Source organism: Cibotium barometz, chromosome 10 (genome assembly GCF_041138505.1).
Source record: "Cibotium barometz isolate CiBa-2024 chromosome 10, ASM4113850v1, whole genome shotgun sequence".
NCBI lineage: Eukaryota > Viridiplantae > Streptophyta > Polypodiopsida > Cyatheales > Cibotiaceae > Cibotium > Cibotium barometz.
Genome location: NC_141055.1, coordinates 29,177,177 through 29,201,847, shown reverse-complemented (window position 1 = coordinate 29,201,847; position 24,671 = coordinate 29,177,177). Strand labels below are relative to the sequence as shown.

The following is a 24,671-nucleotide window of genomic DNA, read 5'->3' as shown; positions in this document are numbered from 1 at the left end:
AACTGAACGATGCGAAGTCCATGATTCTGAGAGATCTCCTGACAATATACAAGCCGCCTGGCTATCAGCATAAAGCCAGTAAATGATATTCTGCATTTTTTCTCCAAATCCCAGAGTACGCATGGTTTCTTGAATGAACCCCCATTTAATAGTATCAAAAGCCTTAGCAATATCCACTTGCAATAATAAGACATCCTGCTGCGTGTATTTGGCATGTTCAATGCCAATATAAGCATTTGCAATGTTATCTGTAATGTGCCTGCGAGGAATAAATCCATACTGTGCAGAATGGAGTCCATCATTCAAGCAACCCTTAATGTGATCGACAACCATTTTACTGATAATCTTGTATATCACCGGCATAAGGGTAATTGGTCTCCAATCTGCCAAAGACTGACATAAGTGTTTTTTAGGCAACAGCTTCACTAATCCTTTTTTCCAGAAAGCTGGCATTTGCCTTGTCTCCCAGGCAATGTTTACCATACACAGCAAAGGTAATTTGAGGGTGTCCCAATATGCAAGAAAGAATTCAACTGTAAGGCCATCCCATCCTGGAGCTTTCCATCGGCCACAAGACCTGATTGCATCAGACAGTTCTTGTTCAGAGAATTTTGTTTCTAGTTGTTGCGCCTGAGTAGCAGAAAGGATGGGGGATACATGCTGTAATAACCGATGACGTGCATCATACACTTCCATGGCGTGAGAATCGTCCTCACCAAATTGAGAGGAGAAATGGGTAACACAAGTCGCAGCCAATTGTGCTCGGGTGGAGGTCCACGTGTCATCTGAAATTAAAGTGCGACATATAGATGCAGCTTGTTTTCTGGAATGTAAACTCTTGAAAAATTCTTTGGAAGAGCAGCCTTTGTCCAAAAGCGCCTGTTTGTCGTGCCCGTATCTCCCATTTGACAAGCTTTCGATGATCATTTACCTGAATACAGTGACGAGCTTGACATAAAGAAGTGGCTTCAGCCAAAATTAGGGAGCGAAGATGACTAAGCTCGATTAACGATTGACATGTTTGCTTAGCATAAGCAACAGTCTGTCTCCAACCTTTCAGATACTGTTTACCATAGTCACGGATGACTGATTGCATGCGAGCAATAAAAGCTGTCCATGCATAATCCAAGTCAATGAAAGATTGAGGAAAGAGTGGCTGACAAGCCTCAAGTATCAGTGCTTTGAATGCATCATGCTCCAAGTAACTATTATTGATGATAAGCAACCTTTGAAGTGGCAATCTGTCATCGGGCATGTCGTGCAGATGAACTCTGAGCCATAAGGGTACATGATCTGAATATGTAAATGTATAATCCACCCACAATTTGGTCGTGAGAGTATCATAATGAAACGGATCAAGCTGATACCATCGATCCAAGCGAGCTTTGTAAGTGGATTGTGCATTATGTTGGAAGGTATACCCAGGCATCAGAGGCTGCGATTCTTTCCAAAGATCAATCAGATTAAGCGTTGCTACAAAATCTACCCACGAAGACCTCTCAGTAGCAAGCATATGTGTACGACCGGATGTATTATCACCAGGTTGAGGGGCATTATTGAAATCTCCACATATGAATGCTTTCTGTCTCCAAGGGTAGAAGACCTTACTGGTCAAGCACCCCGATGTAGAGTAAGCGAAGAGAATTTGTAGAAGCCCTTACAGCTGAATTTTCTGATTTCAAGAGAAGAAAACAGCTTTTGATCGAATTGTCAGCGATAGAAATGCTCCAAAGCATTTTCAATAGGTAAATATCCAAGAGATGTGCTGCAAAGCATTGTAGCACTCATTTGCAGGCTGATCTAAGAGTTGGAGAAGCAAGAAACCATGCCAAACAATGTGTGTGGTCTGGTTACGCTGCAAAATGGCTTCCTTTTCCTCCACATGAAGAAGATGCCTATTTCGCTACGAGGGAGGGAGAGGATTAGTCTTTCCAGTCATAAAATGGGTGGCCATTGGGCCACACACAGATCTTGCAAGTAGTAAAACATTTCACGCGAAAACAATTCCAGGCATGCAAGTATGCCATCCATAAGAATGTATTGGTCAATCTCCCTTTCATTTAGCTTGTAGAAGGCCAACCGGAATACCGTAAGCTCGATATGGCCGCGGGCCAAAATCCCCAATCTCTCATATCCAGCCTAGTGGCCCTTAATGTAGACATCAATCCCCTACCATGAGGTGCTAGTCCACATGACCCTTGGCGTAGACGTAAGTCCCCTGCCATGAGGTGTCATGTCCACACTAAATAACCCATCCATAGGTGTGGAAGCGTAGAGAATGTCCAACTAGTGAAACTCTAGCTTTTAACCCAAAGGGCACTACGGCTTTCTCTACCCCAAAAAAAAACCTTGATTCTAAGAATTTTGTATTAACCTTAGGGACAACCAATGAACCCTATACGAACTTCTCTTCTTCAAAAACAAACTCCACTCGACTGATTGTCCGAAAGCTATAGATTGCCCGTGCTCTTGTCTATACCATGAGATCAGGACATGTTACAAGCTTGAAGCAATAAAAAACGATTAAAAAATCCAAAAAACAGCATCATATGCAGATCTACGTCTAAACCCTCACAATTTAGCCTTGTTGTTTCGTACGCGAGATACATCTTCAAATATCTTTAAAATTCTAGTCACACGCATATCTTTGATACACTAATTATCAAAAATTACATGCTTTATGCATCCAATCCTCAAGAAATTGTTTGCATTCATTTAGTTCACTAAATAGTTAAACAACACACTTGTTCAAATAAATCACTTACTTGTTTTTTTATCTAACTTTTTCGAATCGTCCTTGTATCCTGAATTATTCTTTTTCCTCAACAAAGCATCTGCTTGTGCTGTTTTGTCACGCTCGATCTCCTTTAAGAGCTTGTCTTCCAATGAAGTATCATAGATCTTCCCATGACCAAAACCCACAGGCTCATTGTGTAACTCCTCCTCTGTAGAAACACTATCCTTATCATCAAAATCGTCTGTTTGTAGAACTTGACCCCGTTTTTTGCTAGAGACAGCATTCAATGTGGTAAGACCTTTACCTGCAAAAAAACAAAAAAAAAAAAAGCATTCCACATGAGCCAAATTATCCATGAGGATAAGTTAAGTTTTTATTTCTTTAAAAAATCATAAATCAAAACCATTGCTTACCTAATGCATTTATCACCATTTTAAACCCTTTTTTTCCCAAGAAAAGATCCATTACTTAGAAAACAAGAAATCCACTCATGAGCAAATCACAACCCTTCCAAGAGGTAGAATGTACAAAGATGGGGGGCCTCCCTCCATGGCTAGCCACTCTCAAAAGGCAACAACATCCATGGGGGTGCTGGAAAGAGCCACACAAGGGACCTTTAGTGCCAACTTCTACCATTTTCGCACCTGGAAAGTAAGGGCCCCAGATTCCAAGTGTAGAGAAAAGTTGTGCAATGCTCCTACATAATCTAATCGTGCATTAGGTATTCCCACCGGACCTAGTGTGTGTGCATGATAACTTTCCAAATAAAACAAATAGTCTTCACCGAGGGAGCCATTGTGCCCTCTATAGTCTCACTCTAGCACACTCGTCATATATGCCAAGCAGCTATGTTGCTGAGAACTGGGGCAATTGGATCTCAGCAGCACTGATGGCATTGATCCAAGAGTGTTAAAGTCTCAACACATGACCCATGAACCTATTTAATAGTCAATGTGTTAACCACTCCATACGTTTTCATGGTTTTGCGCCTGACCTACCATAATGCGCTTTGCCATCTTACCCACTCGAACACGCACTTATCTTTTGTAAGACGACTCTGGAACATATAAAGCGGCCTTACCTTATGCTTAATGTTGAATAGAGAAAGTCTAAGGATTTCATGTACATACTTGCTTAGGACTAGTAATAGAGGCCATACCATTTTTACATTTGGTCGACAGTGTGTAAAAACTACTCCTTGTATATAAGTCATTTTTTACATTTAGCAATCCAGAATCATGCTATAGAAAACCTGTGAGCATGGATGTATGCTAGGTAGGTTTGTTTGCAGGTTTCCCTCTTGCATTAACTTCCTCTTCTTCCTATGTCTTTTGTGAGAGAGAACCACCGTAAAGACAAAACTCTTTCTGCCTCCACCTAGGCATAGAAAGCTCTTCCTTCACCCCATTGACAAGGAGCATTCCGGTGTGAAAAACGGAGTAAGGACAGGATGAATGAGCTAGCACACCCACATCGAGAAGTTGCATTTGTGGCTCAAATGCAACCACCAATAACACATGATTTAGCAAGACTAAGGCAAGCTCTTGACTTGAAAATATTTCGAGTCGTTACCGAGGACTAGCCTAGGGCTTAGCTTCATTAATCCGTCTTACCCAATATTCCCTGATGTTAATTAGGAGGTCCAACTAAAAAAACCATTCGGTTTTGGAGTCTTGGATGTGTTTAGGTGGTTTATTTGCTTTAGGGCATTCTATTTTGAAATTTATTTACTTTAGGGCATTCTATCGCATATCTTGGAAGGGAAAAACCCTGCTTTCATTAACGTTCCAAGCTGGGGTGATGTTCATACAAAGTTATCTGGGCCTAGTATGTTCGATCCCTATAGCTCGCTGAAGCTTTCGCACCCCCCCTGCACCCCTGCTCCAGCTGCCTTCGCCCTTCCCCGCCTGCTCGCACCCCCCCTCCCCGCCTTCGAGCCTTCGCCTCTCCCCGCCTGCTCACACCCACCCCTCCGCGCCCCTGTGCTCTTCGCGCCCCCCGCCCCCCCCTTCCGCGCCCATCGCCCCTGCCCGCCTGCCCCCGTCTCCTTCACGCCCCCCGCTCCCCCCTTCCTCCGCGTCCCGCCCCCTGCCTCCCCCCACCCCCCTTTCGCGTTTTTCCCGCCCCCTTTCGCTCCCCGCTGCCCGTTTCCCGCCTCTGTCTTCCGTCCCTCCCCCTCTGTCTTCCGCCCTCCTCTGTCTTCCACCCCTCGCCCTCTGTCTTCCGCCCCTCCCCCTTTGTCTTCCGCCCGTCCCCCTCTTCCCCTCCCCGCTCCGCTTTTTCGTGCAGCTTGGTTCTTGCAGGACCCTCCGTCTTCGCTTCGCCCTCGACTCATCAGCTTCAGACTCTGATGGAGGTTCCTCTCGCCCCACCTCAGAGGGACTCTTCCGGAGCCCCCTCGCCCGTCCTTCAGGATACCCCCATCAGGCTCTCTCTTTCGCCAGAAGAGGAAGCGAGCCTCGCCGCAGAGGTGGAACGCCTCCAGGCACATTCCACCATTTGCCGTATAGTTGGCACTCGCCCCAGCAGAGGGGAGATCCGGGATCTTCTCCAGGCCCGCCTTCTTGCAGATGTGGGCAAGATCCTGGACGTTCAGCTACTAGGCCGCAGACACTACCAAACTAACTTCGAGACAGCCCAGAGCGTGGCCCAGGTCTTAGCCATGAGTCCCCTTGACATCAGGGGCGCTCGGGCCTTCTTCAGACATTGGCAGCATGGTTTCGACCCAACAGCGGCCGAGCCCTATTCCATGTCACAGTTTGCTTTCATGGACTTCGCCTCGAGTACCTTCCACTCCTTTCTAGGATAGGATCATTGGTGGGCTCGGTGCTTGAGACTGGCCCCACAACAGCTTCCGTGGTGGCTAGAGCAGCTGGCCTTCCTTCGGTCAGAGTTTTGGTTCCTGACATCTCCTCCCTTCTGAAGGTCATTCAGTTACCTAGGATAGGGGGGGATGGATCGATCAGAGAGTGGAGTTTTCGAGGCTCCCGAACCAGTGTTTTATATGCAGGCAGGTTGGCCACCTGGCCAAGGCCTGCCCTTGCAGGAGACCCCGACCTTCACCGCAGCAGCAGACCTCCGATGGCCCGCCCACAGATGCGGCTCGGCACCGGGACACCTGCACAGCCCACAGAGACCTCTGATTGGCAGCCTGGACAGGGGCGCCTTAGAGGGAGACAGCCACAGCAACATGCCTTGAGACCGACACAGCACCAGACACAGCCTCAGCATCATTGGGTTCCAGTGAGGAACAGCTTTGCTCCCCTCCAAGAGGAGACCCCAGCGCAGACTGAGGATCAGGAGATGCCAGCACCCCCCCCTTCTCCTCCACCCCCCCTCCCCCTCCCCCTCCCCCTCCCCCCCCCCTCCCACCTCGCTTCCACCCTCGCCTCCTCCAGTTCCCGCTCCCACATTTTCAGCGTCTCCTTCCCCACCCCCCTCCCCCTCTGCTCGCCTCAGCTCCCCGGGAGGCATTGGCAGTACCCTTGCGCTCACCTGCAGTCCGGCGGGCACTGAGCACTGACCTTGCTTATGCACCGCAGAGGAGACCTACCATGCCGATTCGTGCTTCACGGATATCCTCTATCCGCAGTCGGCTAAGTAGTCTCGACACTAGACAGCGCTCGGAGGCTTTCGACTACTCCTTTACACGCCTTTTTGGAGCGGAGGGCCCCCATGTGCCAACACCCATCAGAGTTCATGTGGTGGTACCTCCGGCCCGAGGGGAGGAGGCACTTGATTCAGCGGTGGCCTTCTCCTTCCCTCTTTGCGCCACTAGCGACCGGGAGTGGACTCTGGATCTCGCTCTTAGTATTTTGAGGACACAGGCAGTTGAGTTTTCTCACCATGTGAGCGATTTGGAGATGACAGACGTGATAGGCCGACTCTGGGAGTTGGCACATTTCTTTGATATCGGGAGTGCGGATGCCTCCGGGAATCGACACTTGGTGGTTCGCATAGTGGCAGACCTAGCGCGAGACCCTGGCTATGTATGCATACATGAGGTTTCTCTCTCCGAGCGGGAGGCAGACGCTATGGGACACAGCCACTCGTGCCTGGTCCGAGACTCTTACAGCACACCGGGTGGGCAGATTCGTAGCCGCTCGGATGGGGATTACTCTCCATCCAAGCCGCTTGCGAGGGCCCGCCGTATGGCTGAGACAGCCTCCACCTCAGCAGGTCATCCATGAGGATCATCTCATGGAATGTACAGGGCCTTGGCGGCGCACAGTATGTACGTTATCGTGGTTGTTTGAGGCAGGAGCTTCAGAGATGCCTGGTTGGGGGCAGTATTGATATTCTGATGATGCAGGAGCACCATTTGAGTGAGAGCAGGATTCGGAGATATTGCACGATGAGCACTTTGGTGTGCTCAATGTCTATGCGCCCAATCATGCTAGTGCCATAGCAAAGTTCTAGACCCTTGTTAACAGATGCATTGCCCGAGGCCGCACATTGGTGTGTCGGGGGAGACTTCAACATGCTTGAGGACCCGGCCGATAGGGTGGGAGGCAGTCATGTTACAGTGCACGGCACGGAGCTTGCAGCTTGGGAGCGATTTTGTATGACACTGCGGATCACTGATGCATGGCAGCATGAGGCTCTCTCTCATTGTCAGGACAGTCTTAGTTTTTCTCGGTCGGATCGCCGACAGGGAGGGACTAAACTATCACGGATTGATCGCTTCTATGTGGGCGACAAGTTCGGGGAGCAAGGTGGCTCCGTTGGCATTCTCGCTGGCACCTCTTTTTCAGACCATGCGCCAGTTATTTTGACACTAGAGGAGAGGACACGGGAGACCAGCTTGCAGTTGAGGATCCCAGAGAGGATACTTACAGACCCCAGTCTTTTTGAGGACATTGAGAGGATATGGCATGATAGCTGTGTTGACCAGATCAGTCCGTCAGGGATGCCCTCTCGCCCCGTTCCTTTTTCTTTTCTTTGCAGAGGCTATGAGCATGTATCTCTTTGCAGAGGCTATGAGCATGTATCTCTTTGCAGAGGCTATGAGCATGTATCTGACAGCAGAGGAGGTTGGTTTGAGAGGACTCTAGCTTCCAGTGCGGGGAGAGGACCTGCTCAATTCTGAGTTTGCTGATGACACGGGATTGTTTCTACATGGCCAGGAGGCCAATCTACAGAGGGACAGAGCAGTCCCTTACAGGTTTTGGTGTGGCTTCGGGAGCATTGATCAACTGGCGCAAGACGGTGGCTTTTTGGATCAGTAGCGCTCCCGCTCCGGCATGGAGCCCAGACCCGGGTTTTAGATGGATTCCTCCTGGCACAGCAGTGCGGTATCTGGGGTGCCAGATTGGACTTGATTTGTCACCTGAGCAGCAGATCGCCAGATTGGACTTGATTTGCCCCGCTTCTTCTGAGCATTCGGAAGAAGCTTTTATATTGGAGTACAGCTCGTCGGCTATCCTTGGTTGGGAGGGTGGTGGTGACAAATCAGGTGCTTTTAGCGACTATGTGGTATATCACGTCTTGCTAGATTTTCTCGAGCTCTTGCATCAGCCAGGTACAGAGGTTGATCAGGAACTTTCTTTGGTCTGGGCGGGATGGACAGCCGGCCCGGGCTAAGGTTGCTTGGGCAGTTATTACTCTTCCGCTGGCCCAGAGGAGGCTTGGGCATTATAGATCCAGCTGATCAGAGTAGAGCCTTGTTGGGGAAGCTTATTGTTCGAGGGCTGCTTCCAGGCGATGAGCCTTGGAAGGAGCTTCTTTTTCAGGGCTGCAGGCTAGAGCTCCCCCAGCAGGGGACACTTGGGCACCAGAGCTTCGGTGGATCTTCACAGAGATGAGGAGGACAGGCCTCAGTAGAGGATGGGAGGACAGATTTGCCTTGAGTATCCTGCGAGCTTGGGAGTTGTTCAGACCGGGGCTTTCTCTGAGACCTCCCACTTGTGATGAGGAGCGGGCCAGACAGCCGCTCATCTGGAGCCCCGTAGTACGCACAGAGCAGGGTCATATGCTGGGTTCTCGGCCTCGTCTAGCTTGCGGACCATTGGCGGCAGGCTCAGCGCGCAGTTTTGGAGATTGGCAGGCCTTTTGCAGTCTCCCAGAGGAGATCCAGGCAGAGAGGCTGAGTCACTTCAGAGGGGGGCTGATTATGAGGGATGACATTCAGGAGACACTCACTGAGGAGTGGTTCACGCCTTTCGAGCCAGCGGCCCCACGGTGGATGGGAGCCTTTACACAATTGGAGATCCTGATTGCTGTCAGAGCTTGCACTGAGGATGGTAGATGCCTCTACTATGACATACAGGATGAGGGCAAACTTCAGAGAGTGGAGGCGGAGTCGCCTTTGGTTGCAGAGTGCATCTTTCAGAGGATACGGGTAGTGGCCGCCGCTTCTCAGAAGTGGCATATTGATCCAGACCCTGCAGATGTAGACTCTGATTGGCGCATATGGACATATGCTGCGCGCCCCTTGGCCCGGCTCCCAGTGGGACCCTGGCGAGTACGAGTGGCATGATCCTTATGCGTCCCCCGAGGCCACAGAGATCACCTTTTTCCAGTACACTGTTCGTTTGGGGAGGCATATTTTGATTGCGAGGAGGACGGTCTTTCCAGCTGCATCGGAGTACTGGCGGCTTCAGGGACTCTCACAGGAGTTCCTGGAGGATTTTTGAACCAAGCTCTGGGGTAGCAGACAGGCACGTAGGATCTCGGCTTTCCAGTGGCTGGTTGCCCACAAGGGCTCTGCAAGTTGGCACCTGGCTTGTCTACAGTGGCCTTCTGCCGACCTAAAAGTGCGATGCAGCCACCCATTGGAGACACAGAGACATCGCCTATGGGACTGTCCACAGGCGCAATAGATTTGGCTGAGGATGCTGTGCATTTTGGCCCCTCTCTCTCCAGAGGGCAAGTATACGTGGGGAGCCGCTGCTTGGTCGACTTCGTCAGGGCCATCTCTGGGATACGAGACGGAGCAGGACAGCCAGGCCATCAGATTCATTGGGGGCCAGCCTCGCCTTATTCCTTCACCGGATTTCTCGACAGTTGGATGGACACAGGAGAGGGATCTACGATGGGAGCTCCTCAGCAGCCTCACCATATGGTTCACCTGGAGAGCCCGTTGTTTCAGGGCCTTTGAGGGGAGATTGGAGCCACCAGCAGAGACTGTTCAGGCTATCTGGCAAGAGTTGATTCACACCCTGCGAGGACAGTATGATTGCATCCGGGGTGACTCGGATCGAGCGATCTTGCCGCGCCAGGCCTTCCACACCACTTGGCGCAGCGGCCCTTTCTATACTCTACACGCGGGTACCCCCGCTGGCACTACAGGCCACCTGTTTGGATTTTCCCCCCTCCTATTGTATGATATAGCCTCTCAGCTATTTGTACTTTTGTGCACCTAGGGAGAGTTTCCCTAGCTGCCTTGATTGGATCTCTACTCTGCCTTCTTATGAGCAGGAGAGGGGTTTTGTAGCCCAGTGGGTTTTTTTATAACTAATGAAAGGATCTTTTCTCGGAAAAAAAAAACCCTGCTTTCTTGGTGATTTGCATGATTTTGAAGCCCATAAAGCTTTGATCTTATTGCATTGAGCCAAGAAATAGCTTAGCAATTGTGATTAGGAGTCAAATCCACTCCGAAAACATAAGCACTAAGCTCCATTAGGTATGGATCAGAGTGGGATAGGCATTTTTTGTTCATGCATTTCATATTTTTTCATGCATTGTTTGAATTGGTAGCTTAGAAGCATGCAAAACCAACAAAAAAACGATCAAAAAACACTTAAAAACTTCCATAACCACCATTAGGATCCTTAGTCACCTCCCATCAAGTTCAAAAAACTCCAAAAATCAAGCTAAACAAGCTCTCAGGTTAGAAAATGTGAGCCCACAGTCCCATAGAAAAGACAAGAGTCAAAACACGTGAGTCAACACGAGCCGTGAGTCTGGATTCATGAGCCGTGAGTCTAGAAACATAAGTCAACCAGACGTGAGTCTACAAGTAGGTATACCTAATATTGTACCAACCAATTATTATTGCCTTATAGACTTGTAAAGAAATATCTACTCATGTCCTTTATGGATTTTCTTATCATATAATCTATACCAGCTCTACAAATTCCAAGAAAAATTCTTGTCCTTTGCAATAATAGAGACATTAAAGTACAATTATTATCCAATAACTGCACACCAATCCTATTCATGGGCCTATTACATAAAAGTTTGTGTCCCAAGCCTATTTCATAAAAATAAAATACGTGAGCCTAGTTTATACAAAAAAGGCGTGAGTCTACAATTGTGAGCCTATAGACGTGAGCTTGGACACGTGAACTTGCAAATGTGAGTCTAGAGACATGAACCTAGAGACATGAGTCTAGGGGGGGGAAAAAACAAATACAAAAACAAAAAAAAATCTCAAAACCCTTTTTTTTAAAAATATTTTTGTTAAAACAAACATGTTTAGACCTGCTTCAAGAAACACTAGAGACTATTTCACCATAGTGAAACCCTTGATGCAAACCCGATCTATACTAATTGTTGAAAACAACAATACAGACGACTATAGTGCATCAACCCACACTTCCTCAAACCCACCCAACCTTCAGCCCCAGCAAACGACCAGCACTCAACAAATAGAGCTGATATAAAGGCTAGACTACTTCGAATCCACCTAAAGCAAGGAGCTTTGGAAAGAAATGAGCCAAGCTAAGGGACAAACACCTAGACACAGGAGCTGCCATGGTCATCCGAGCTCCAGATTCACTCTGTCACCATTTGGTCTCTTCACCAGTCTTGATCAGTGTTTCACACACTCAGCGGAACCAAGGTGTGAACGGAGATTTTTCCACAAAAGAAAACTGAAGCATCTATCGGCGAAGTTTGGCCTAAAAGATGGCCACATAGCATGAGTAGCATAGGATTTTATTCATCAAAGTGACTTATAATGTTTATAAAGTCAGTGTGTTCACATATCATTAAAGACACGCTGGACATATTATTATTTTGGACATCTACAGGTGGACAAAAGGAGGTGCCTAATTGAAACTTGGCCAATAAGCTTACTAAAACTTGGAGTACAAGCCAAGAAAAGCATAAAGTTGATATTTTCGGCTCGAACTTCGAGTACAAGCCAAGAAAAAGTATAAAGTTGATATTTTTGGGCAAAAAGGAAAAAGTGCTGTAAATATAGCTAGTCGACTTCATTAAAAAAGAGGTTGGGCTTCTGCTTTTGGCAAGCACATCCCTCTGGAGCCTTCTCTCTCTCCTCTATTGGACGACTGCAGTTTATCTCTCTTCTCACTTGTGTTGGCTGTACAACAGTTTCTCGGATGTTTTTAGCAGGTTGACTCCTTCCATAGCTCCCACAGAGCTGGTCGGCTTGTTCCAAAACTCCCACAGAGCTGGTCAACTTCTTCCAGGGCAGCCACATGGTTGGTCACTTTCTCCCACAGCCTGACAGGGCTGGTCAACTCATTTCTGGGCAGATATGGGACTGTTTTTGGGGCTGATTTGAGAGCTCAGCTAGGGCTGATTTGAGGCTCAGTTTTTGGGGCTGTTTTGGTATAGAATACAGGACAGTTTTTGGCTGATTTGATGGATTGTTTATGAGCTGATTATGGGACTATTTTGAAACATCTTTTTTCGGTTGGCTTTTGGTGTTGTGTTTGTATCTTGGCACTGGATAGTTATCTGGGCAGGATTTGTGATGATGCTTTCTGAAAAATCCAGTGATGTATGCACCCGCACCTTGGTATCCTCGAAAAGCTTGTGTGTGAATAAAGTTGTTCCTACGGGGGGGCAGCCATTCCGGCTCAGTGTAGTGTTATTGTATTGTTTATGGTTCTTCCGCCGTGTTTCCATGCTCTGTTTGGTCTTTGAAGTGTTGGTCTATTATTGTTCCGGGCATAGTTGTTTCTCGTACCGGTACGAACAGGTTCGTACGGTACGAGTCGTACAGTACGATACCGTACGATATCGTACGGTACGATATGGATAATGGCCATTTATAGCCGTTTCGCTGCCGCCAACACCGTTTCGTTCGCCTTTTTGTAGCCGTTTGCTGGCCGTTTTTGGCTTGCTTTGTGGCCCATGTGTTTGCTTGGCCCATTGGACATGCTACATGCTTATAAAATGCCCACCCCCTAAGCTTCTCTCAAGGCTCTCATTACTCAAGTGAGTCGTGACCATCAAGCCCCCCCCTCTCTTGAGTCTTGCTCAAGTGACCATCAAGCCCCCCTCTCTCCCTCTCTCTTTCTCTCTCTCTCTCTCAACTCTCAACTTTCAAGCCACTCTCTCCCCCATAGGCCCTCTCTCAAGCCTCTCTCTCTCTCAAGCCTTTAGGCTCTCTCTCTCTCTCAAGAGTCAAGACTCAAGCCTCACTCTCTCATTTTCTCAAGCCTCTCTCTCTCTCTCTCTCAAGCCTATTCATCTCTTGAATCTTCTAACTTCTCTCTCTCTATTACAATGACAAGGGAGAAGAATGAAGCCTTCAATGTGCATGCTATCCATGTAGGGAAAGCCGATGGAAAGTCCAAGTCATATAGGTGGACTTGTAAGTATTGTGGCAAACAATACACAAGTGGAGTTACTAGGCTTCTCCAACATCTTGGAAAGGTGGGGGGGCAAGTTGCGCCATGCAAGGAAGTCCCCCTTGCTATATCCATTGAGATCTTCAACAAGATCAAGGTGGATTGGGTGCTCACTGTGATAGTGGTAGAAGCTCAAGGGCGGATGATGAGGTCATTTCCCCGCCTTGTGATACATCCTCCCCCGCCGCCTCCATCGGTGCCACCTCCGCCTCCTCAAAGAGACAAAGGCTTCAGTCTCCCATGAGGCAAGCCACTCTAGCCCAAGCCACCGGGGGGTTCTCTTCTTCTCTATCACATCTCCGAGAACAGCGACGGCTAGCGGATATAGAGATTGCACGCACCATTATTGAGTGCAATCTCTCATTCCATGTGCTCAAGGTAGATCAATGGAAGTCAATGGTGAAAGCCATTGCAAATGTGGGCCCATGTGAAGGATGGACCGGCGTCTCCTATCATGACATGCGCACGAAGAGGCTTGTGGATGAGAGGGAGAGAATCGATAGATCTCTCAATCCGGTGCGGGCGGCATGGTCCAAGGATGGGTGTAGCATCCTCTCCGACGGATGGAATGACCGGAAGAAGAGAGGCATCATCACTATACTTGTCTCTTGCCCTCTTGGCACATACTTTGTGCGGGGCGTGGATTCCGGAAAGGCGGGGAGGAAAACATCGGGTGCATTCATATATCGCCATATCAAGCAAGCCATCATGGAGGTAAGTTTCAACTTTCAAATTGCACTCAAGTCTTTAAAGTTTAGGCTTTAGTATATGTGATATGATCATATGTGGCTATATCATGACTCAAGTGACAAGTCTCATACCGCATACGCTCATTGCATCCATTCATGTGCATTGTGACATGTAGGTTGGATCGAAGAACGTGGTGCAAGTCATCACCGACAACGCTTCAAATTGCTGTCGGATGGGGAAGTTGCTCGAGGAGGACTATCCCTCCATAGTATGGACGCCTTGTGCCTCCCATTGCATTGACTTGCTCATGGAGGATATGGGCAAGTTAGTGTGGATGAAGGAAGCAATGACCGAAGCTATCTCTATTGTCACCTTCTTCACCACAAAGGTGAGGGTGCTTGCCATGTTCCGCGAACATAGCAAGTTGGAATTGAAGAAGGGTTCATCTACACGCTTCGCCTACATGTGGCTCCTCTTGGAGCGCCTCCACGATGTGAAATCCTCCCTTCGCCAAACAGTGGTCTCCACAATGTGGAATGAGTGGGATGAGCGAGAATCGGCGGAGGCCAAAGCCATGCAACGGCTTTGCCTAAAGGAGGAGTTTTGGCGGTCGGTCCGCACTATTGTCATTGCGGTCACGCCCTTCTATAGGTTATTGCGGATGACCGACATGGAGGGAGCCACCATGGGCCTTCTTGTTCACTTCATGAGAGAGGCCATAGCAGAGTTACGCGCTTCTCCTTCCATCGACGAGGAGAAGCGCGATGGTATGTTGGCCATTGTGGAGAAGAGATGGAAGTGGATGCGAAGACCTATCCATGGTCTTGCCGCTTTATTGCATCCGGCTTACAAATCACCCACCCTCTTCACCAACGTGGAGCTACTTGAAGCCCGAGATGCTTACTTGCCCAAAGCATTGCCGGAGGATCGCCATGGGAAGTTCCTTGAGGAGCTCATAAGCTACAATGACCAAAGGGGAGGAGCCGCGTTTGCATCTACTACCTGTTGGAAGAAGGAATCCCTTGTGAAGCCCCTCTTTTGGTGGGAGACATTTGGGTATGCGCTCTCAAGCCTCCAAAAGGTGAGTCTTACATAAGCATTTGTTGTACATACATGTTCTTTTATCTTTAGCAAATTTATAAAAAGAAAAAGAAACAAAAATCAAGCAAAAATTTTAAAAAAGTTATCACCAATGGCTTCTCTTCACACACCATTAACATAACTTATAGGAGGGTAAAAGCCTCGTCATCTCAAAATCCATCCACGTATGTTAACGGATGGGGGGATCTTGGTAGTGGTAACACTAGCCCAAGATACCACCCATGGCCTAAACTCTTTTCTAGCACATCATGTTGTTCCTTAATGTGAAGCATGTAGGTGCATGCACCTTTCAAGAGCATGCATTAGGCACTCTTAAATTGTTTTGACCAGTGGACTGTGCGCCCGCTCTGGCTGGCTAGGAATCGGGTAGCATATACACGTGCTTTGGCTCTCTTAGAAAAGGAGGCTGGACAGCAGGTTGGAAGGTTGGCAAGCTAGTCAGGCTGCAGCTACACGCCCCTCGGGCTCGTGGGAAAACAATCGGGTTGCAGTATGTGGGCTCCTTGGTAAGCCAGAAGGCTGGACTACTCTTTCCCCCTCCCTCTTGTGTGTAATTCAGCGTGGGACTGCATGGGTAGCAGGAGATGCAGTACGACAACACTCTTCTACCGAGGTGATTAAGAAGACACAGAAACAAGTGGAAGAAGCGGGCAGCTGGATTGAGGTTGCCAAGAAGCAACGGAACCCACCATCATCCCCAAACATCATCAATGACACACTCGAAGAGGAGAAAAGAAGGAAGATTAGGGCATTGAATGTGAGAGTGGTGGGATGGAAGGAAGGAGCCTCGCCAAAAGAGGATGCCATAGCACTATGCAGAAAGCTGGAAATCGCTGATCGCCCCTTCGTCGAGACATGGAGGGTGGGCAAAGACACCACCAAGGAACGCGCACTCATCCTCAAGTTTGCAGGATTGGAGGCAAGGCAAGCATTCCTTACCAAAAGGCAGGCACTAAAAGGAGAAAAGACTTACCTCGAAGATGATCTCACATGAGCACAGGTGGCAATATGTGGGCTCCCCCTTGGTAAGCCAGAAGGCTGGACTACTCTTTCCCCCTCCCTCTTGTGTGGAAGGCAACGTGGGACTGCAGGGGTAGCAGGAGATGCAGTACGACAACACTCTTCTACCGAGGTGATTAAGAAGACACAGAAACAAGTGGAAGAAGCGGGCAGCTGGATTGAGGTTGCCAAGAAGTAACGGAACCCACCATCATCCCCAAACATCATCAATGACACACTCGAAGAGGAGAAAAGAAGGAAGATTAGGGCATTGAATGTGAGAGTGGTGGGATCGAAGGAAGGATCCTCGCCGAAAGAGGATGCCATAGCACTATGCAGAAAGCTGGAAATCGCTGATAGCCCCTTCGTCAAGGCATGGAGGGTGGGCAAAGACACCACCAAGGAACGCGCACTCATCCTCAAGTTTGCAGGATTGGAGGCAAGGGAAGCATTCCTTACCAAAAGGAAAGAACTAAAAGGAGAAAAGACTTACCTCGAAGACGATCTCACACGAGCACAGGTGGCACACAGGAGGGAGTGCATGCCACGCATCTTGGATGCACGGAAGGCAGGGAAATGGGCAGTGTACAGAGATGGGAGGGTGATCATCACCGAGCGACGTGCCCAATGACGGTGCAAGACCTATGAGACCAAGCAAGAGATTGCGGTTTGGAACTGCAATGGCGCCTTGAGGACAGATGCAGGTCTGTTCGAGGAGACATTTAGAGGAAGAGACTTGGTCTTATATACAAAGACTCATCAGTGCCAGGGGAGTCAGCTTCCAGAGGTGAGAGGATACAAATGGGAGTCTGTTCACCGCCCACACCCACGCACAGTGGGGGGTACTCGGGGGTCGAGAGGGGTGGCTTTACTATACAGGGAGGAGCTTCAACATGTGATATAGGTGGTCGCACGGGATGAGGCCGCACAGTTTTTGTGGGTGAGGATCCAGACAGAGGGGGCCCGAGACATCCAAGTTGCAGGGTGCTACTTTGCACCCTCCAATTCTAAATATGCCACCCATGGAGAGTCCCCGTACCTGCCCCTTTATGGTGACATTATGAAGTTTTCCAGTCTAGGGGACATCCTCCTGGCTACAGACTTCAATGCCCGCACCGCACGTGCACAGGTACCCTTCTTTGAGACAGATGATCCCATGTACCAGGAGATTGACACGGTGGGTACGGATTTGGAGCGGACATCACAAGATACAGCAGCCCGCACAAAATATGGAGAGTATCTCTTAGCCCTCGGTGGCGCTCATAGGCTAGCCATTTATAATGGCCTGGCTAGATGGCCTAGATCCAACTCGTGCACCTCCTACCCCTTCGGACATGGAGCTAGTACAGTGGACTATCTAATGGGATCCCTCTCTCTGATCCCACTCATTTCGGAGTTTACCATCTCTCCTCGCCCCATCGGTGTTGCAGCCGACCATGCATACCTGACCTTCTCCCTCACATGCCGATACACCATGCAACCACATGCTTTGCCCCATCACCGTCCGAGATACCACTTCACCAGAAAGACCTCTTCCATCTATTCTAATCACGTCTACCGCATCCTCCCCGACCTCGACCCCCACATCCCACTTGATGAGCTTACTACACACCTCTCAGCCACCCTCCATACGTCCGCTGCAGCCGCCTTCCCACTCCAAAGCCACCCTTACATCACCAAGAGGGACTGTCCCACAGAATAGCTGGTACGACGAGGAATGTCGTGATACCCGAGCCCGTCTACATCGGGAGATGGCACTAGGATCCACCACTCACCAGCAAGCGCGACTGATCTTTCGACGTCTCACATGGAGAAAGAAGAGAGCCTACCTAGCCAGGCTTGAGCAGGAGCTATACGAGCTATTTCTTGGAAGGGACTGTAAGGAGGCCTGGAGGATCTTCCAGGATCATCGCCTTTCAACTCTGATTACTGCACCCAGCACCTGGCACACCTATGCCACCTCTCTCTACCATGTCGCCAAGCAGCCACCTCTCCCCCATCCACCCGAACCTCATCCCCCACACTCTTCCTTCTTTCACCTCAGCATGGTGAGAGATGCTATTGATAGGATGCAGACTGGGAGAGCACAGGATCATGATGGACTCCTCACCGAGCATTTCTCCCATGCTAGGGACACGCTAGCCCCTTTACTGGTTCACATGTTCAACAGGGCTTTATGTGAGGACTTCCCTGTCAGCTGGTCATCGAATACTATTGTACCTATCTTGAAAGCAAGTGACCCCATGTACCCAAACAACTGTAGGACTATCATGATTGGTCACACCTTGGCCAAGATTTATGGTTCGATTTTGGAGCATGAGCTTAGTAGGTAGTCCGAGGAGCAGAGACTCAGAGCACCCGGGCAGGCAGGCTTCAGAAGAGGGCACTCCACACTAGATCATATCTTTACACTACGGGGAATCATTGAGGAGAGGAGAGCTCACGGGCAATGGATATACTGCTGCTTTGTGGATTTCCGCAAAGCTTTTGATACTATCCCACGGGCCAGACTGATGAGGAGACTACAGCATATGGGAGTGCAAGCAGAGATGCTGTGGGGGATCATTACACTCTGAGTCAGTCACAGGCAGAGAACGGGCTATAGGAGGTGACTCAGAGATCATACACAGCAGTATCGCGGTGAAACAGGGCTGCCCCTTGTCTCCTACTCTATTTGGTCTATACATTGACGAGATCTCCGATTACATAGACAGACAGGGAGGACCAAGAGCACATTCGGCAGAAGTCCTGATACCGATCCTCTTGTATGCAGATGATATTGTTCTTACTTTTGATTCACCAGAGGGGCTGCAGAGGCATTTGGATGCATTACGGGCCTTTTGCGAGGATCGGGACCTTACTGTGAACCTTGGAAAGACCAAAGACATGATCTTTAACACCTCCTCCTCATAGTGGATGAGTAGATCTGCAGTATAATTTAAATACAATGGAGAGCCTGTGGAGTATGTTACCTCATATGTATACCTTGGGATCACTTTTGCTGGACCTCAGTTCTCGATGCGGAAGGCGGCCGATGCTAGATTGATGAGGGGATATGCAGCCCTTGGCTCGCTAGAGAGGCAATGCTCACAGATACAGTTTCAGGAGCTGAGGACGAAGCTTTGGCTATTTGATATTACACCTGCACTACTGTATGAGGAGGAGACAGAGGAGAGAGCCGGCCGAGATAGATACAGAGGAGGTATATGATGGGTGGAAGCCGATGGAGAGGCCCCTAGTGGCGATGATCTCACGCATGATTAGGAGTAAACCATCAGTGCCACATGAGATTGTGCGGGCAGAGATGGGGGCTGCACCGATAGTGACAAAGGCTCTATTCCAGACAGTGACATACTGGCATAGGCTATCGGAGCTTCCACTTGATAGATACCCCTGGGTAGCCATGGAGTCCTCGAGACAGTTGACACTTGAGGGAGATACAAAGTGTTGGTATGCACATGTAGGCACTTGGTTTGGCATGCACGGTATGCAGATGGAGGCACTCCCCCCCTTCCAATACAGCATAGAGGCCCCGTCATTTGCTCTGAGCCGCACAGAGCGGAACCGTGTTATCAGGAAGGACATTGTCAGACTGCATTATCATAGGACATAGAGTTCACCTAGTAGTCCACTGGGGACGAAGATGGCCTTCTACAGAGATCACCTCCTATGCCTAACAGAGGATGGCTTCATCATCCGTCCACGCTACATGGACATACACCTATCCTTTGGGGTGAGATGTACGATCGGCCAGATCCGCACCTTGTCCCACCAACTGAGAGTGGAGACTACCAGATATGGGCCTAGGGCGGCCGCACCAAAGAACAGGATATGCCAACTCTGTCACACAGAGCCCGAGACAGAGGACCATTACATATGCTGATGCCCTGTATACTATGAGATTCGTGGGAGGTTCCACGGCCTCTTCCAAGCTGGGGTTCCAACCACTTTCCAGGATCATGGACTTCCCGGATCAGAGATGCCTGGGACTTTTTCTTCTAGAGCTCCGTAGACACAGGGAGTCCTTAGTGAGATCCAGATCAGCTATACTTGCTGGAGGACCAACACAGAGAGCTCTCACCGACTTCTTCCATACCAGCACTCCGAGGGCGGATCCACCCATCATACCCAAACCACAGGCTAGTGTAGGAGCTCGGCTGAGAGGTGTGACACTCGACAGAGCCACTGAGTTATGCAGAGCTCGACGCCCCATACCCCATGGCCCTCGCCCACGGCCACGCCACCACAGGAAGATCCGGGCCATCATCTCCCATCATCGCATGACCTTCTCGCGCCAGCTCAGTTTTACCACCTTGAGCACCATGTCACAGCGGCCCATGAGGGATGTATTAGGGTGATATGAGAGCTCTCTGCTCATGTACCTAGATCAGATTTTAAAGTTCTAGATTTTTGTTATCTTTCTTTATTACTATTTTGTACCCAGGATGATGTACCTCATGGATATGATGTAACCTTTTGGTCTCAGAGGTCATTTTGGCCTTTTGAAGACGTTAATACAACTTTCTTTCTTTCTTTCTTTCTTTCTCTTTCGTGGAAGTGGCTGCAGCACACATATGGGTTCTCTCTCTCTCTCTCCTCCTTGGCACAGCCGCATGGGCTGGACTGCAAGACGGCAGAAATGCAGGACTGAGCAGGAAATACACAGTCGCGTGGGCTTTTCACTCTCTCTTGGAAGGAGGCGTGGGGCTGCTTTGAGACTGTTTATGGGCTGTTTTGGTTGGCTGCAAGTACAGGATCACTTGGGCGTGTGTTTCTTGGCATGGAAGTGATGCAAGCTCGCATGGGTGCATGTTCATAGAGCAGATTGTTTTCTTCCTCCTTGAAAGGAACAGAGAGACCTGCAACTGTGGGTATATCCATGTTTCCAGATGTTTCATGAGGAAACAGGTCACTGGATGTATGTCGTTGTTGGCACTGTCTTTGAATGGTACTGTGTGGAAACAAGACAAAGGTTTCAAGGGGAAACAGACCTAAGGGTTTCATGTGGAAACAGGTCGTAGGTTTCTCAAGGAAACGTGTTTTTGGTTTCTCCAGGAGATAGGTCACGTGCAGGCAGTGTGGATACAAGGATTGACTCATGTCTTGTACAGCCTTGCTCTGCTGATTGGACAGGGGTTGGTACAGGTGTGTCGACTGTATGGTATGCTGTGCTATGATGCAAGTTCTCTTTTGGGAAAAAGTTTGAAGTGTTGTTGTGATGCAGGAGCACTAGATGTGTCAGGATGTGATGCTATTCATAGGGTGAGAGGCTATGGATGGTTATGGCAGCCCTGATCGTGGGAGAAAGCTTATGTATGCAAGACTCAATGTGTGGGAGTCTTTTGATGTGAACAATAGCTGGAATAGTTTATGGATGCCGAGTGAACATGAAGCCATGATGCACGGTCTTTGCATGCTTCAGGCGTTCTACTGTGACAGCTAAGTTTCTAGTCTTATTGTATTCAAAGCTCTTATAATCTATTAAAGAAATACCGCAAGGGGAGCCACTGCGTTTTGGGGTCAATCGGTGTTCGTGTATTGTTTGCACGAGCACTCTAGCTCCCCCTATTTGTTTTCCTTTTCTAGGTGTTTAAGTGTTATGTGTGCAAGTTTGTTGTTGCACCGCCCTTTGGTTTGTCTGAAGGCTGAAGGCCGGTTTACACAAACCCACTAGGCTTCACCTCTTATACAAGAGGGAACATGGGCTGATTTCAGCACATAAGATGCAATGCATCGCCAATGAGGTGATAGCTCAAGTGGTGAAAGTGTTGACCTAGGACCAAGAGGTCTTGGGTTCAAAGCCCCCTTGGGGGTTGTGTCGCCTCGACGGGCGGATAAATAAGCGCCTACGGGTGGGCGCCTACGGGTGGTGAAAATTTGGTAAATATGGGAGGATCTTGAGCCTAAGGCTAATTGAAAAAAAAGAAAAAGAAAGATACAATGCATCTTCCATATAGTCACTCGCCCAAAGAAACGGGCATTTCTCGCCAAAAGAGAACAAGAGTTATACCAGCTCTTTTTGAGCAAGGACAACTTGGAAGCTTGCCGCATTCTTGAAGAAAAAAGAGCACCTACACGTATCACAGATCCTAACCTTTGGGAAGCCTATGCACGACAGTTGTATGATGTGCCAAACCAGCCTATACCACAAAGGTCACACATCCCTCAGCCTACATCATCTTATCTCTTTGATTCCCCCAATGTCACTAGGGCTCTTAAAAAGTTGCATGGTGGGAGAGCTAAAGATCACGAGGATCTATGCGCAGAACATTTTGCCCACGGGCACCACGTATTGGCTCCCATTCTTGCCGGTCTTTTTAACAGAGCACTCTGTGAAGGCTTCCCACCCTCCTCAACTACCAACACCATTGTCCCCATCCACAAAGCAAGAGACCCCACGGACCCAGGTAACTGCAGGACTATCATGATTGGTCACACAATGGCCAAGATCTATGGGGCAGTACTAGAGGACATGAGCTCTACGGCAAAGTGGATGGGAAACAGAGCATCAGGCCAAGTAGGCTTCAGGAGGAACTTCTCCACGCTGGACCACATCTTTACTTTACGAGCTATTATAGAGGAGGCGAGGTCCTCAAAGAGACATGTGTATTGCTGCTTTGTGGTCCCTCGATTGCGTCTGATAGGACGCTTGCAGGAGCTCCAATTCTCACATGAGATGATATGGGGTGTGATGGCACTATATGAGGCAATACTCGGCCAAGTACATGCACCCGGTGGGACCTTGGGAGATATATGTAGCATTATTGGGGTTAAGCAGGGCTGCCCACTCTGACCTACACTCTTTGGCCTATACATTGATAAGATCCCAGTATTTGTGGATAGTTTCGGAGGTAGAGGTTCACCATGGGCTTAGACAGTGTGCCCATATTGCTATATGCTGACGACATTGTCTTGATCTCAAATTCAGCCGAGGGTTTACAAAAACACTTAAATGCATTGAACAGATTTTGCAAGGAGAGAGACCTTACAGTCAATTTGGGCAAACCCAAGGTTATGGTCTTCAATACATCTTCTGCAGTCACCTCACTATTTTCTTTCATATACAGAGATGCCCCACTGGAGATTGTGCAGAAGTATGTGTATCTAGGAGTCACTTTTGATGGGAGAAACAAAATTAGGGTTAGGTTATGGGAGACATACACAGAGAGAAGAACAAGAGAGAGAGAGAGAGAGAGAGAGTTGTGGGGATAAGTCAACTCATGAGGCATGAGTGTGTGACTCCCCTATCACACATGTATATTGCACTAGTACACATAGTGCACTTAGTACATTAAAAGTACTAAGTGTACTATGTACTATAACTTATGGGCTTGTACACACTATAAGGGTGGGCATAACGCCTTTACCCCAACAACCTCCCACTTAAAGGCAAAGTGCCCTTAAGTAAAGGAAAAGAAAAAAAAATCAGCATGTACATGATAATATACAAGGCCATATCAAGGCTGAAAATGGCCTCATCCAATGCCCATCAAGTGTCTGCAATGAGCAAACCGCTCCGGAGGCAAACTCTTCGTCAACAGATCAGCCGGGTTGTCATCCGTATGAATCTTAACAAGCTGAATTTGCTTGTTCTCTATCACCTCTCTGATGAAGTGATACTTCACATCCACATGCTTCGTCTTTGCATGAAAGACAGGGTTCTTTGCCAACTGAATGGCACTCTGACTATCACAATGCAACAATGGAATGATGTGGGAGAAACAGAATTAGGGTTTAGAGATTCATGTGTGGGAGACATAAACAGAGAAGCACAAGGGAGAGAGAGAGAGAGAGTTGTGGGGATAAGTCAACTCATGAGGCATGAGTGTGTCACTCCCCTATCACACATGTATATTGCACTAGTACACATAGTGCACTTAGTACATTAAAAGTACTAAGTGTACTATGTACTATAACTTATGGGCTTGTACACACTATAAGGGTGGGCATAACGCCTTTACCCCAACAACCTCCCACTTAAAGGCAAAGTGCCCTTAAGTAAAGGAAAAGAAAAAATCAGCATGTACATGATAATATACAAGGCCAAATCAAGGCTGAAACTGGCCTCATCCAATGCCCATCAAGTGTCTGCAATGAGCAAACCGCTCCGGAGGCAAACTCTTTGTCAACAGATCAGCCGGGTTGTCATCCGTATGAATCTTAACAAGCTGAATTTGCTTGTTCTCTATCACCTCTCTGATGAAGTGATACTTCACATCCACATGCTTCGTCTTTGCATGAAAGACAGGGTTCTTTGCCAACTGGATGGCACTCTGACTGTCACAATGCAACAATGGAATATCCCCTGTATAGCCCAAATCAACCACTAACCGAGATAGCCATAATGCCTCCTTGCAAGCCTCTGTGGCTGCAATATACTCGGCCTCTGTAGTAGATAAGGCAGTGCACTTCTGCATCCTGGATATCCATGACAAAGCACCTCCTATGAATGTAAATACATAACCGGTAGTAGACTTCCGGTTATCTGGATGACCGGCATAATCCGAATTCGTGTAACCATGCACTAATGCATCCTGTTTGCCAAAGCAAATGCACAAATCCTGTGTGCCCTTCAGTTTCAGCCCAAAAACCATGAG

The 24,671-nt window shown here is 48.6% G+C and overlaps 1 pseudogene across 1 annotated transcript in view; it reads right to left on the bottom strand.

Annotated features, from left to right (window-relative positions):
* Nucleotides 1–24,671, bottom strand: part of LOC147634756 (uncharacterized) — a 148,743-nt pseudogene that overhangs the window by 25,814 nt on the left and 98,258 nt on the right. Inside the window, exon 2 of the transcript XR_015266791.1 lies at nucleotides 2,766–3,041. The product of XR_015266791.1 is annotated as an uncharacterized LOC147634756 (transcript). The remainder of the gene's footprint in view (nucleotides 1–2,765; nucleotides 3,042–24,671) is intronic.